Below are 15005 nucleotides of genomic sequence, written 5' to 3' on the forward strand. Positions count from 1 at the left end.
TCAGAAGCTGATGTCCCAGCATAAAGAGGCCGCTGCGCCTCTGGTCTCAGAAGCTGATGTCCCAGCATAAAAAGGCCGCTGCTCCTCGGGTCTCAGAAGCTGATGTCCCAGCATAAAAAGGCCGCTGCTCCTTGGGTCTCAGAAGCTGATGTCCCAGCATAAAAAGGCCGCTGCGCCTCTGGTCTCAGAAGCTGATGTCCCAGCATAAAAAGGCCGCTGCGCCTCTGGTCTCAGAAGCTGATGTCCCAGCATAAAGAGGCCGCTGCGCCTCTGGTCTCAGAAGCTGATGTCCCAGCATAAAAAGGCCGCTGCTCCTCGGGTCTCAGAAGCTGATGTCCCAGCATAAAAAGGCCGCTGCTCCTCTGGTCTCAGAAGCTGATGTCCCAGCATAAAAAGGCCGCTGCGCCTCTGGTCTCAGAAGCTGATATCCCAGCATAAAAAGGCCGCTGCGCCTCTGGTTTCAGAAGCTGATGTCCCAGCATAAAAAGGCCGTTGCGCCTCTGGTTTCAGAAGCTGATGTCCCAGCATAAAAAGGCCGCTGCGCCTCTGGTCTCAGAAGCTGATGTCCCAGCATAAAAAGGCCGCTGCGCCTCTGGTCTCAGAAACTGATGTCCCAGCATAAAAAGGCCGCTGCTCCTTGGGTCTCAGAAGCTGATGTCCCAGCACAAAAAGGCCGCTGCTCCTCTGATCTCAGAAGCTGATGTCCCAGCATAAAAAGGCCGCTGCTCCTCTGATCTCAGAAGCTGATGTCCCAGCATAAAAAGGCCGCTGCTCCTTGGGTCTCAGAAGCTGATGTCCCAGCATAAAAAGGCCGCTGCTCCTCTGTTCTCAGAAGCTGAGGTCCCAGCATAAAAAGGCCGCTGCTCCTCTGGTCTCAGAAGCTGATGTCCCAGCATAAAAAGGCCGCTGCTCCTCTGGTCTCAGAAGCTGATGTCCCAGCATAAAAAGGCCGCTGCTCCTCTGGTCTCAGAAGCTGATGTCCCAGCATAAAAAGGCCACTGCGCCTCTGGTCTCAGAAGCTGATGTCCCAGCATAAAAAGGCCGCTGCTCCTCTGGTCTCAGAAGCTGATGTCCCAGCATAAAAAGGCCGCTGCTCCTCTGGTCTCAGAAGCTGATGTCCCAGCATAAAAAGGCCGCTGCTCCTCTGATCTCAGAAGCTGATGGCCCAGCATAAAAAGGCCGCTGCGCCTCTGGTCTCAGAAGCTGAGGTCCCAGCATAAAAAGGCCGCTGCGCCTCTGGTTTCAGAAGCTGATGTCCCAGCATAAAAAGGCCGCTGCTCCTCTGGTCTCAGAAGCTGATGTCCCAGCATAAAAAGGCCGCTGCTCCTCTGGTCTCAGAAGCTGAGGTCCCAGCATAAAAAGGCCGCTGCTCCTTGGGTCTCAGAAGCTGAGGTCCCAGCATAAAAAGGCCGCTGCTCCTTGGGTTTCAGAAGCTGATGTCCCAGCATAAAGAGGCCGCTGCGCCTCTGGTCTCAGAAGCTGATGTCCCAGCATAAAAAGGCCGCTGCTCCTTGGGTCTCAGAAGCTGATGTCCCAGCATAAAAAGGCCGCTGCGCCTCTGGTCTCAGAAGCTGATGTCCCAGCATAAAAAGGCCGCTGCGCCTCTGGTTTCAGAAGCTGATGTCCCAGCATAAAGAGGCCGCTGCGCCTCTGGTCTCAGAAGCTGATGTCCCAGCATAAAAAGGCCGCTGCTCCTCGGGTCTCAGAAGCTGATGTCCCAGCATAAAAAGGCCGCTGCTCCTTGGGTCTCAGAAGCTGATGTCCCAGCATAAAAAGGCCGCTGCTCCTCTGGTCTCAGAAGCTGATGTCCCAGCATAAAAAGGCCGCTGCGCCTCTGGTCTCAGAAGCTGATGTCCCAGCATAAAAAGGCCGCTGCTCCTCTGGTCTCAGAAGCTGATGTCCCAGCATAAACAGGCCGCTGCGCCTCTGGTCTCAGAAGCTGATGTCCCAGCATAAAAAGGCCGCTGCTCCTTGGGTTTCAGAAGCTGATGTCCCAGCATAAAAAGGCCGCTGCGCCTCTGGTCTCAGAAGCTGATGTCCCAGCATAAAAAGGCCGCTGCGCCTCTGGTCTCAGAAGCTGATGTCCCAGCATAAAAAGGCCGCTGCTCCTTGGGTTTCAGAAGCTGATGTCCCAGCATAAAAAGGCCGTTGCGCCTCTGGTCTCAGAAGCTGATGTCCCAGCATAAAAAGGCCGCTGCGCCTCTGGTCTCAGAAGCTGATGTCCCAGCATAAAAAGGCCGCTGCGCCTCTGGTCTCAGAAGCTGATGTCCCAGCATAAAAAGGCCGCTGCGCCTCTGGTCTCAGAAGCTGATGTCCCAGCATAAAAAGGCCGCTGCGCCTCTGGTCTCAGAAGCTGATGTCCCAGCATAAAAAGGCCGCTGCTCCTTGGGTCTCAGAAGCTGATGTCCCAGCATAAAAAGGCCGCTGCTCCTTGGGTCTCAGAAGCTGATGTCCCAGCATAAAAAGGCCGCTGCTCCTTGGGTCTCAGAAGCTGATGTCCCAGCATAAAAAGGCCGCTGCGCCTCTGGTTTCAGAAGCTGATGTCCCAGCATAAAAAGGCCGCTGCGCCTCTGGTTTCAGAAGCTGATGTCCCAGCATAAAAAGGCCGTTGCACCTCTGGTTTCAGAAGCTGATGTCCCAGCATAAAAAGGCCGCTGCGCCTCTGGTCTCAGAAGCTGATGTCCCAGCATAAAAAGGCCGCTGCGCCTCTGGTCTCAGAAGCTGATGTCCCAGCATAAAAAGGCCGCTGCGCCTCTGGTCTCAGAAGCTGATGTCCCAGCATAAAAAGGCCGCTGCTCCTTGGGTCTCAGAAGCTGATGTCCCAGCATAAAAAGGCCGCTGCTCCTTGGGTCTCAGAAGCTGATGTCCCAGCATAAAAAGGCCGCTGCTCCTTGGGTCTCAGAAGCTGATGTCCCAGCATAAAAAGGCCGCTGCTCCTTGGGTCTCAGAAGCTGATGTCCCAGCATAAAAAGGCCGCTGCTCCTTGGGTCTCAGAAGCTGATGTCCCAGCATAAAAAGGCCGCTGCGCCTCTGGTCTCAGAAGCTGATGTCCCAGCATAAAAAGGCCGCTGCTCCTCGGGTCTCAGAAGCTGATGTCCCAGCATAAAAAGGCCGCTGCGCCTCTGGTTTCAGAAGCTGATGTCCCAGCATAAAAAGGCCGTTGCGCCTCTTGTTTCAGAAGCTGATGTCCCAGCATAAAAAGGCCGCTGCGCCTCTGGTCTCAGAAGCTGATGTCCCAGCATAAAAAGGCCGCTGCGCCTCTGGTCTCAGAAGCTGATGTCCCAGCATAAAAAGGCCGCTGCTCCTTGGGTCTCAGAAGCTGATGTCCCAGCATAAAAAGGCCGCTGCTCCTTGGGTCTCAGAAGCTGATGTCCCAGCATAAAAAGGCCGCTGCGCCTCTGGTCTCAGAAGCTGATGTCCCAGCATAAAAAGGCCGCTGCTCCTCTGGTCTCAGAAATCACCTATGGAACAGCCATGGAGCTTTATGCCAAAAAAAAATGTGTGGGAGTCATGAAACTTATCAGTACTTGAGCTAAGAATGCTAGTAGATCTTTGTGGAACTGTGGCTGGATATCCCCACAAATTGAATAGAAGTAAAACACTCTTACATCTTTCCTCTGCATATTATAGTGTGGAGAAAAGGACTCTGATAAAGTTGACAAATGTCACCCATTGCAGACCAGGTCTTGCATTAATAAATGTATTTCACTCAAGTTGTAGGGTTCATGTACGTTGTGGTAAGGATTTTAGTTTCTGCCAGGTACTTAATGATAATTATCTCAGGGGCTTCTGCTTACTGTGTTACAAATGCAGCAGCAATGAATATGAAACTGAGACAGGGTTTATAAACAAATCCTGAGATTTACTAATCTCTGCTCAAACCTTAGAAAAGTAAACAGACGACTAATTTAACCAGAAGTTAACAGTTGGATGGCAATATCTAACAGACAGTCAAACGTAGAACTGTTCTTAATGAGTTCTCATCCAAGCACAGACTTAAGGTGATAAATTCAAAAGTCCATGTGATTTATACAGTCATTAAGGAGAAACTTCCCCAAAGCAATGATTCCTTTGAAGTAACGACGAATCTGTCGATCCCACAGCCGAGAGATGCCTTGTTCGAAGAAATCATGAGGAAATAAAAGGAACTGACCTTTTGACTGGAGGGTGGTCACTGCACAAACCTTCCCCACCTTGCAGTGGTTTAATTCAAATGTGCATGCCACAATTCCTGAACGAAGTCACAAATGTCTATCATTCCCCAAGACGCTGAACGACATTAACTTTATCCAATCCTTTCAACTTGGATAACTCCCGTAATGCCTTCACTCTCTGATACTGGACTGTAAGGGAAAAATAAATGTGCAACAAACAAAACCAGTGGAGCCTCCACACCTCTGACCGGCAACAACAATGTTGCACAAAAATAAAAATGAGAACTGCGTCACAGACCGTGGGCTTTGTTTAAATACCATTTGGAACATGCCATCACGTGACATAACATCACCCCACGGTTGTGAGACAATTACATCATCCCACTCACAAGACCATTACATCATCCCACGGTTGTGAAACAATTACATCATCCCACTCACAAGACCATTACATCATCCCACGGTTGTGAAACAATTACATCATCCCACTCACAAGACCATTACATCATCCCACGGTTGTGAGATAATTACATCATCCCACTCACAAGACCATTACATCATCCCATTGTCCTGTGATCAAACTGTGGGTATGTAACAACTGTCATTCTCTTCAATCTCTGTAGCAGTGACTTCGCACCAAGAGCAGAACATCAATTTATTTATCTTGATAATGCTGGGTCAGCTATACTTGTGATTCTTTTGAGACAAATATAAGTTCTCAAAAAAGATCTGTACCTCTTAGAAGCTTTCTCCCAAATTGGCTATTTCAAAGGTTCAGTTATTATCAACGTACGTATGCAATATACAACAGTGAGATTCATCTTCTCCAGATAGCGATGAAACACAGGAAACCATGGCAGTCAGTTCAGAGGAACAGAAAATTCATCCTACCCCCTGCACAAAAAAAAGAACATCAACATCATCAATCATCCCCAAACCCCCTCCCCGCACAAAAAACTAAGAAAATGTAAAATCAGCCCCTTCCTGGCACAAAAAAACTAACAAAACACAATTAGAACATTGGCCCCCAAACCCCCAAACCTGCACAAAAAAACTAATAAAACAGAACAAGATTATTGACCTCCCAAACCCCCCCCAGAACAAAAGTCTAACAAATGTAGCAAGAACATTGACACCCCCCAAATCCTCCTCCCCCTCACGATAAAAATTAACAAAATGGAACAAGAAAATCAACCCAAACTCCCCTCCCCCAGCAAACTAAAAACCGTGAAAGAACAGAATATAAAAACCATAAGATAGAAGTTCATTGTTCATAGTCCAAATCCATAACCACAGAACCTCGGTAATATCCTGTGACATCATTGACAGAGAGACTCTGCTCAAACGCAGAGGCCTTACCCTAAGCACAGCGAGCCACCACACAGCGACAAGCTACATAGGTTCCTCCTTCTGCAGCAGAGATATCCCCTCAGCAATCGAAAGTCAGGTGGTCGGCGCTGAGCCCTTGCATGCCTTCCGCATTCGCCTCGATGTTTCAATCTTCCTTGATGCTTCAATCGGCGAGGGTTCCAGCTCGAGCCCACTTCCCGGAATCTCCTCGGAGACAGCAAAGTGCTGGATCACTCAGACAATCTCCAAACCGTAAATCCAAGGCTCTAGCAGTTCCAGAAACACATTTGAGATGAAAAACAGACGTAAAAGCAGTTCTGTGGTAATTACTTCTGGAAAGAAGTGACAGGGTGAATGGAATTTGGCAGCACAGTGACCTACAGAAGCAACGTTCTTGCTCCTCATCAGTCACCTCAGGCTCTGGTGCTCCTTCTGGCTGAGCTCGCTGCTTCCAAGTCTTCACTCCAACTTGCTGAATCAGCACTATGGAGCTGTCTGTATAAACAAATATTTTATCCGCTGTACTGAAAAAAGATTCTGACATATTTTAAGAGGACATAAAGGTAATAACTGATTCTTAATTCCCACTGAATTAAGTGACTTTTCACCAAAGAATAGGGTTAAGCCCGAGATATTTTGCTCACACATAATCTACCTTTCTCATAATGCTCTAGAAACTGAGACCTGCAGGCATGGAACTTGATCGACAGAAAATGCTGAAGGAACTAAGCACATCAGGCAATGAATGCTTCCTACAAGATGGGAGAGCGCTCGGAAGCAGTGGCCTGCACAGAGCCGACCAAAGGTGTTAATGTCTTTTTAAAGTGTCCTTTTCACTATCACGAGCCACTGCTGGACATTCAGAACTTCAAGTACTGCAGATCTACCTCACCAGCAAGTTGTTTGTTGGCGGAGGAGCTGGACTTGGTGCAGACCGTGTTGCTGCCTGCTACAGAGAGACACTGGAGTCGGTGTGCGCAGGCCGTGAGAGTTTTAAAGCGAGTGATTGTCTTGGTCATTCTTCTTGTGATTGCAAGATCCTGTTGGACATCGGTAATGTAGATACTGCAAGTTTGGTTCACTGGTTTGTTGGTGAGACTGGCGGCCGGGAGCTGTGTGGCCTCATTTGTAGCACGGACAAGGCCTCATGGGGCGGTGTCACCTGTTTGCAGGAGAGGGGTGTCAGAGTCGGTGCCCAGAAGTGGTGTGGTAAAAGCATCGATGCTGGCCTCGGTGCTGCCCTCCAGTCTTCACTCTGTGGAAGACAAGCTAGATTGCGTTCATCTGCATTCTGCTGCGGGCTTGCTCTTGCCAACAACATTCACGGACTCAGGGACTTCAACTATATTATATTTTTCCTGTGACTATATGTTTACTGCTATCTAGGATATGTGCCTTGCACTATGTATGACTATTGTTATTGTGTTTTTGCACCTTGGCCCTGGAGGAATGTTATTTCGTTTGGCTGTGTTCATGGGTATTTATGTATGGTTGGACACCATTTTTTTTCCATTGCTTATTCTGACCATATGAAGAAAGAAGAAAAAGATAAAATGGAAAAGTCACACAGTAGTCTGCTGAAATAAAGCTAGATCTCTGAAATAAGAAGAACAAAAAAACTATTTTTATAAGTGTCCTTCCAAAGTAAAAATGCAGACTACCTAACGGAATATACTAGTCAATTTCGGTAGTAGCCTGCTTTGGCCATTGATCTTGGTTTAGGTTTTCAGACCGTTTGGCAAAAATGATAAAATTGGTACATCATTTAAATCACTACCCCTAAGCAAGCATATCTTACACCTTACCTCAGTGAAAAATTTTATCTGAAAACTCACCTGACAATGTAGTTTTACCCAATAAAGCTGTGGATGTCAAGTTTAGATCTGTTTTGGAGACAAAAATCATCTGGACTCTAGAAGAAACAAAGAAAGGAAGCTTAGAGGAACACATACTAATTAAATCAGTAACATACGCAGGTTTGATTGTGGTAGAAGTAGAGGTAGGGGTGCTTAATAATGGGCATTTTTTCGTAATAATTTGTAACAGGTAACACATTAAGCAGACACCATCCATAGTAGGAAAACACAAAAAAAAATCACTTCAATGTTGATAACAGCGAATTCTCTCTAGCATATTAACTCAATAAGAAGAAAAGGAGAGAAAAATGAAGCGATTTGAAAATCTAAAAAACTGAAAATCTGACATTAAAAAAACAAAAAGTGCTAGAAAAACCCGGCAGAGTCAGGTTAGTTGGATGGATCAGGTCAGCTGACCAGAGTCGTTTCAACTTTTTCTGTTTTTATAGGAATAGAGTGAACCGACATTTCCCAATTCAACAGTGCTAACTGTCTTTGCCTTTATAAAAAGCTGAACGGCTGGGATGCACATAATGTTGTTCTGAGCTTTCTGAAAGCAATGGGACAACTGCACAGAGTAAGAGGGGCTGCCTCAGTCGCAGTTGCACACTACCTGTGTGGAAGTGAGGAAAGCAGGCACAAAGGGGAAGGTGGTAACTGTACCGGCTGGAGGCAACAGTAACAGGAAGCGGTTAGCTGAAGTAGTTCCCCTAATAACTAGCGAATGAACAGTTGCAACACACACAGAACGATAGAGGAACTCAGCAAGACAGGCAGCATCAGTGGAAAAGAATAAACACACTGCTGGCGTTTCGAGCTGAGACCCTTCTTCAGGACAGGAAAGGAAGAGGGAAGATGCCAGAATAAAAAGGTGCGGAAGGAGGATAGCTGGAAAATGATAGGTGAAACAAGGTGGGTGGGAAAGGTCAAGGGCTGGGAAGGGAAGAATCTGATAGGAGAGGAGAGTGGACCATAGGAGAAAGGGAAGGAAGATGGGATATCCAGTGTCAGGTAAGATGAGGTAAGAGGCCAGACTGGGGAATAGAAGAAGAGAGGAGGGGAAGGGAAAAACCTACTGGAAGGAGAAATGGATATTCACGTCATCAGGTTTGAGGTTACCCAGAGTGAATGTAAGTTGTTGCTCCTCCGCCCCGAGGGTGACCTCATCTTGGCACACATGGAGGCTATGAACCGACATGTCAGAACAGGAATGGGAAAGGGAGTTAAAATGTCTGACCAATGGGAAGTTCCACTTTTGGCGGATGGAGTGGAGGTGCTTGGTGAAGCTGTCGTCTACACCATAATGTAGAGGAGGTCGCAACGGGAGCACCAGACACAACAGACAATTCCAGCACTCAGCAGATTCACGGGTAAAGTGCTGTCTCACCTGGAAGGACTGTTTGGGGTCCTGAATGAAGGTGAGGGATGGTAGGTGTATCATGTAGGCTGTTTGCAGGGATTTCCTGGAACAAAGATTAGTGGGGAGGGATGAGAGGACAAGGGAATCATGGAGGAAGTGACTGCTGTGGAGAGCGGAGGGGGGACAGGTAAAGGTATATTTAGTGGTAGGATCCCTTTGGATATTGTGGAAATTGCAGAGGATGGTGGGTTGGACATGGAAGTGGTAGGCAAGGACAAGGCAAACTCTATCATTGTTAAGGCGGCAGGAAGACGGGGAGAGTGCGGATGTATGGAAAATGGAGGCGAGGGGGGTGAGGGTAGCAACAATAGTGGAGGGAGGGATACCCATTCTTTGAACACAAAATACTCTGCAGATGCTGGGGTCAAAGCAACACATACAACATGCTGGAGGAACTCAGCTTGTCGGGCAGCATCCGTGGAAACGAGTAGTCAGCGTTTCGGGCTGAGACCCTTCATCAGGACTGAAGGGGCCCTATAAAGAAGGTGGGGGGAGGGTGGGAAGGAGAAGGCTGGTAGGTGCCAGGTGAAAAGCCAGTAAGGGGAAGACTGTCCACTGACATCTTCTATAAACCCAGTGACTCTCATAACTACCTCGACTATATCTCTTCCCACCCTGCCACATGCAAAAGTGCTATTCCCTATTCCCAGTTCCTCTGTCTCTGCCACATCTGCTCCCAGGATGAGGCTTTCCATTCCAGGACATCTCAAATGTCCTCTTTCTTTAAGAATCATGGTTTCCCTTCTGCCGTCATCAATGATGCCCTCACCCGCATCTCCTCCATTTCCCGCTCTTCGGCCCTCATCCCATCCTCCCGTCACCACAATAGGGACTGTGTTCCCCTTGTCCTCACCTACCACCCCACCAGCCTCCAGATCAAGCATATTATCCTCCACAACTTCTGCCACCTTCAACAGGGCCCCATCACTAAGCACATCTTTCCCTCTCTACCCCTCTCTGCTTTTCGCAGGGATTGTTGTCTCTGCAACTGCCTGGTCCATACATCCTTCCTAACAGATCCCCCCACCTGGCACTTATCCCTGCAAGCGTAAGTGCTACACCTCTCTCTACACCTCCTCTCTTAACATCATTCAGGGCCCCAAACAGTCCTTCCAGATGAGGCAACACTTCACTTGTGAGTCTGTTGGGGTCATCTATTGCATCTGGTGCTCCTGGTGCAGCCTCCTCTACATCGGCGAGACCCGACGCAGATTGGGGCACCTCCGCTCTGTCCGCCACAATAGACAGGATCTCCCGGTTGCCACCCACTTCAACTCTGCTTCACATTCCCATTCGGATATGTCCATACATGGCCTCCTCTACTGCCATGATGAGGCCCTCAGGATGGAGGAACAACACCTCATCTACCGTCTGGGTGGTCTCCAGCCCCTTGGTATGAACATCGAATTCTCCAACTTCCGATAATTCCCTCCCTCTCCTTCCCCCATCCCGGTTTCACTCTGCCTCCTCCTCCAGCTGCCTATCACCTCCCTCATGGTTCCACCTCCTTCTGCTACCTGTAGTGCTTTCCCCTTACATTCCCTCTTCACCTTTCCTGCCCATCCCCTCCCTGCTTCCCCTCCCCCACCCCTTGATCTTTCCCCTTACTGGTTTTCCAGTCTTCTCCTTCCCCCCTCCCCACCCACCTTCTTTATAGGGCTCCTGCCCCCTCCCTCTTCAGTCCTGACGAAGGGACTCGGCCCGAAACGTTGACTGTTTGTTTCCACGGATGCTGCCGGACCTGCTGAGTTCCTGCAGCGTGTTGTACCCATTCTTTGAAGAAGGAGGACATATCTGGTGTGTTGGAAGGAAAGCCTCACCCTTGGAACAGACGTGATGGAGGTGAAGGAAGTGAGAAACAGGGAAGGGCACTTTTACAGGAGACAGGGTGGGAGGAGGTATAATCGAGATAACCATGTGAGTCGGTAGGTGTACAAAATGAGCACCAAAGGCCTGGTATTGAGTCAGGTTTGTAGTATGTTAGCTCAGCTCAGCAGCTGGGATAAAAGGCAATGTTTTCATTTATATTATCTGTTTCTCAAGCCCAGCATGACACAGACTATTTAGGACAATAAACTCAACTTGAATGGTTCAATTTAATATCAGAGTATGTATAGAGTATACAACCCAAAATTCTTACTTTTTGCTGACGTGCATGAAACAAGAAACACGAAATAATGAATGATAGCAACATCAGAACCCAGAGCCCCCTCCCCCTCCCACACACAAGCAGCAGAAACATCGACCCTTCCCCTCTCCACCCCCCCCCCACTTGCACCAGAAGCATTTGCACTTATTCTCAATTCCTTTTTCATTAGAGCCGTTTGATGTTTTGAAAGTCAGCACTTTCTTCAGTACTGTGCGCTGGAGTATCATCCTAAATCTGTGTTCAGGTCTCTAGAGTGAGAATTGAACCCATGACTTTCTGAACCAGGTGCAAGAGTGCTGGCAGAGATCACAGCTGCAAGAGGTTTAATGTCTCTGGGTTAAGGGAGAGCAAAGTACTTGCCGGCCACTCCTCCCACATGATCCTGTTGAGGGAGAGTACGGTATCTCCTTCAAAGATAAAGAGATGAAGCTTGTCAGTTGTCAGAATTTTAGGCTGTTATAGATCACATGCTGCTGCTCAAATAAGAGGCAGAAGAATAGGTCATTCAGGCTGTTGGCCTCACTAGTACACACTAGTGTCACTAGCAATGCTCACATGAGCATCACACTGTTAGTGAGTATCACAAGGCAAAGTTCACCAAACTAGGGCTTTTTCTCTTTGGAATGGAGGAGGAAGAGAAGCGACTTGATAGAGGTGTAAAAGATGATAACAGGCATAGCGAATGAACAGCTACAGACTTTCTCCCAGGGCAGAAATGGCTAGTATTAGGTGATAGGTGGAAGTACAGAGGGGTGTCAGAGGTAAACACACAAAATGCTGGAGGAACTCAGCAGGCCAGGCAGCATCTGTGCAAAAGAGTACAGTCGCCATTTCGGCAGGACTGGAAAAACGGGCTGACGAGTAGACTTAAAAGGAAGGTGGAGGGGTGAGAGAATCACCAAGTGATAGGTGAAACGGAGGGGGAGGGAAGAAGTAAAGAGCTGGGAGGTTGATCAGTGAGAGACAGAAGACCATGGAAGAAAGAAAAAGGGGGGAGGAGCTACAGAAGGAGGCCATGGGCGGGCAAGGGGATAAGTTGTGGGAGGGAAAAGGGGATGGGAAACAGTAAAGTGGGGGGGGGCCCTACCCTGAAGAAGTTTAAATCTCCCCTTAGATGGGAGTTCAGTGGACTCTCTCACGGGTCTCCCTGCTGCTCTCCCAACTTACCCAGATCTGCTGCTACAGCCATATATCCTTTCTGGGGAGATTGCCAGCTTACACCAGGTAGTTTCCAGATTCGTTCCCCCCTTCACCATTTCCCATCCCCTTTTCCCCTGGCCTGCTGAGTTCCTCCTGCACTTTGTGTGCGTTGCTCCTGTTCGGATATCAGAGGTAACCATTCTCTTATACACAGAGAGTGGTAGGTGTGTGGCCTGTGCAACCGGGGTAGTGGCAGCAACAGATACATTAGGGACATTTAAGAGACTCCTGGACAGGCACAGGGATGAAAGGCGGTGGAGGGAAGGGTGAGATTGTTTTGAGAGTAGGTTAAAGGGTTGGTACAGCATGGTGGACAGAAGGGCCTGTATTGTGCTGTACCATTCTATGTTCTATGTTCACGGATAACAGGGATTGTCTCTCCACCATTTGTGACCCAATGTGGGGAAGTAAAGATGACTTGCTAGACGCTGTTCCAAAATTACATTTTGTATATTTCACAATCACTAACAGGGTGATTGATCACTTTGTCTCCTTTCTGAGAGCAACAATGCAGTAAATATTATCAGTCATGACAGAAGTATAATCAGAGTACTTAAGTCTGTTCATTTGCTAATGATGTGTTTCCAAACATACAACAACCCCAGCTTATCTATATGCAAGGACATTTTGTACTCTATGTATCTATGTTTGTGAACACACTATGATTCTGTTTGATGGTAGAATCATGTAATGTGCCTGCTTTGTAACTGGGTAACACTCTCTGGAACACTCACCCTGTATTTTGTGTAGCTGGGTGGAGATATGTCTCTACCAAACAAGGTGTAAAGCGCTCCTTCCCTCCTCTAGACTGTAGGTCACCTCTGGGCAAGGAGCAGGTGGTGGAGGGTCATATGAGCAGCCGGTGCAGATCACAAGTCCTAGTTATGTGACCGCTGACACCAGGCAGACAATCTCTGAGTAGTATTGATAATGCCTGGGATCACTCGTCTTGTAATGAAAACTGCCCAGAAAAAGGCAAAGGCAAACCCCTTCCGTAGATAGATTTGCCAAGAACAATTGTGGGTCATGAAAAGACCATGATCGGCTACGTCGTGTGACACGGCGCTTAACGGTGATGATGGTAACACTGTGGCATAAAGCAAACAAGAGATGCTGGAAATCCAAAGCAACACACACAAAAATGCTGCAGGAACTCAGCAGGCCAGACAACATCAATGGAAAAGAGTAAACAGCCGATGTTTCGGGTGAGACCCTTCATCGGGACTGGAAAAAATGAGGAGAAATCAGAGTACGAAGGTGAGGGGGTGGGGGGAGGAGGAAGTACAAGATGGTGGGTGATAGGTGAAACCAGGAGGGGGTGAAGTAAAGAGCTGGGAAGTGGATTGGTGAAAGAGATAAAGGGTTGGAGAAAGGGAAATCTGATAGGAGAGGGTGGAAGACCATGGAGGAAAGGAAAGGAGGAGGAGCACCAGAGGGAGGTGATGGACAGGTAAGGAGGTATGGTGCGAGAGAGAGGAAAGTGGGATGATGAAGGGGTGGGCAATTACCAGAAGTTCACAGAATCAATGTTCGGGCCATCAGGTTGGATGCTACCCAGACTGAATAGAAGGTATTGCTCCAACAACCTGAGTGTGGCCTCATCATCACAGTAGATGAGACCATGGTCTGACATAATGCAATATGGAATATATTAAAGTGATATTAATTAAAGCATGGATGCAAAAGAATGTATTTCAAAACAGAAACTGAGGCTGAACTTTTCAAGTTGGACCATACAAATGCAGCACCTATTATCCCGTTACTTGTTTGAATTTTGAGCATCGGTGTTACTTGCAGCAATCAAGGTGACCCACCACTATGAATACCATCTGTCACCAACATCTCTGCTGCTCAAGAGCAAAGAACCAGATGCTTTAGGGTTTACATCTGGCGAGAGCTTAAAAGGAAGCCCATGCAATCTCCAACATTTAAAATCACAGATTACCTGGAAGAAGCACTGTGTACAAACAATACCCCTTATTTACCAGCACAAGAGAATAACAGATTCTGCTGTAAGAAGGACCAAACACTCCAGGAGAGCTTTCTAGTAAGGAGGTTACAGAGTTATTGCTGTGACAGCAACATTCAGTGCAGTTCCTCGACGTACTTTGCTTTCTGTTAAGATATCCCAAGCATTCATCACTCAAACCATTTCTGTCTCATTACATTCTCTAAGCCTCTAAGAGGACCACAACCTTCTCATAGGGTTTGAAGGTTTGCGTACCTCTAAGACCTGGAGAGCTATGTAGGCTGGAGTCAGGGCTTTATACCTTGGCTCTTGGTAGGGTCACTGACACCAAATAGGTCAAAGTGTGGAGGCCAGACCAAGAGTGGTCCACCAGACCTCTAGGGTCGAGGGTTCAGCTCAGGGACAAAAACCCTGCTCGGTAAAGCAGAACAGTTACAGACATAGCAATGAAGAATCCTACATCTGAGTGCGACTATATTCTCCTCTGGGACTTGCATGACAGTAGTGAAAACCGAGCTACTGATACGATGAAGGAAGCCCTGAATTCTGCCAGAGCTAGCGGACCTTCATTGTTGCCCCTAAATGCAACAGGTATGATGGCATTAGAGTGGAGAGATTCTCTAATAGAGATTTAAAGTTGACCTCACTTTTCAACGTGCTGAAGTGTTGATTGAGTACATTGAGGGGATCGTGTGCTTTCACTTCTCAATACAAGATTTGTTCAGTTCTAATGGACATTCCACATTGGGACTAAAGGCTGATTTATAGTTGTGCGTATGGGCTACACTGTAGCCCTGATTTTCACTTCTGCGTCGCTTCATGCTGTAGTGAGCATGCGTTGGTGTGCGCCAAAACGCTCGTTGGCGGTGGGGTCTCTATGCCACTGTGTTGAGTTTCTTCCTGAGAG

General features: G+C 47.9%; 1 long non-coding RNA gene across 1 annotated transcript in view; it reads right to left on the minus strand.

Annotated features, from left to right (window-relative positions):
• Window positions 1-6271: 6271 nt before the first annotated feature.
• LOC132395059 (uncharacterized) overlaps window positions 6272-15005 on the minus strand; it is a 16459-nt gene continuing 7725 nt past the window's right edge. The window contains exons 2-3 of the long non-coding RNA XR_009512507.1: window positions 7340-7416; window positions 6272-6759 (exon numbers count right to left, since the gene is read on the minus strand). This is a non-coding gene — a long non-coding RNA (uncharacterized LOC132395059). The remainder of the gene's footprint in view (window positions 6760-7339; window positions 7417-15005) is intronic.

The sequence above is a fragment of the Hypanus sabinus genome, chromosome 6, assembly GCF_030144855.1.
Source record: "Hypanus sabinus isolate sHypSab1 chromosome 6, sHypSab1.hap1, whole genome shotgun sequence".
NCBI classification, from domain to species: domain Eukaryota; kingdom Metazoa; phylum Chordata; class Chondrichthyes; order Myliobatiformes; family Dasyatidae; genus Hypanus; species Hypanus sabinus.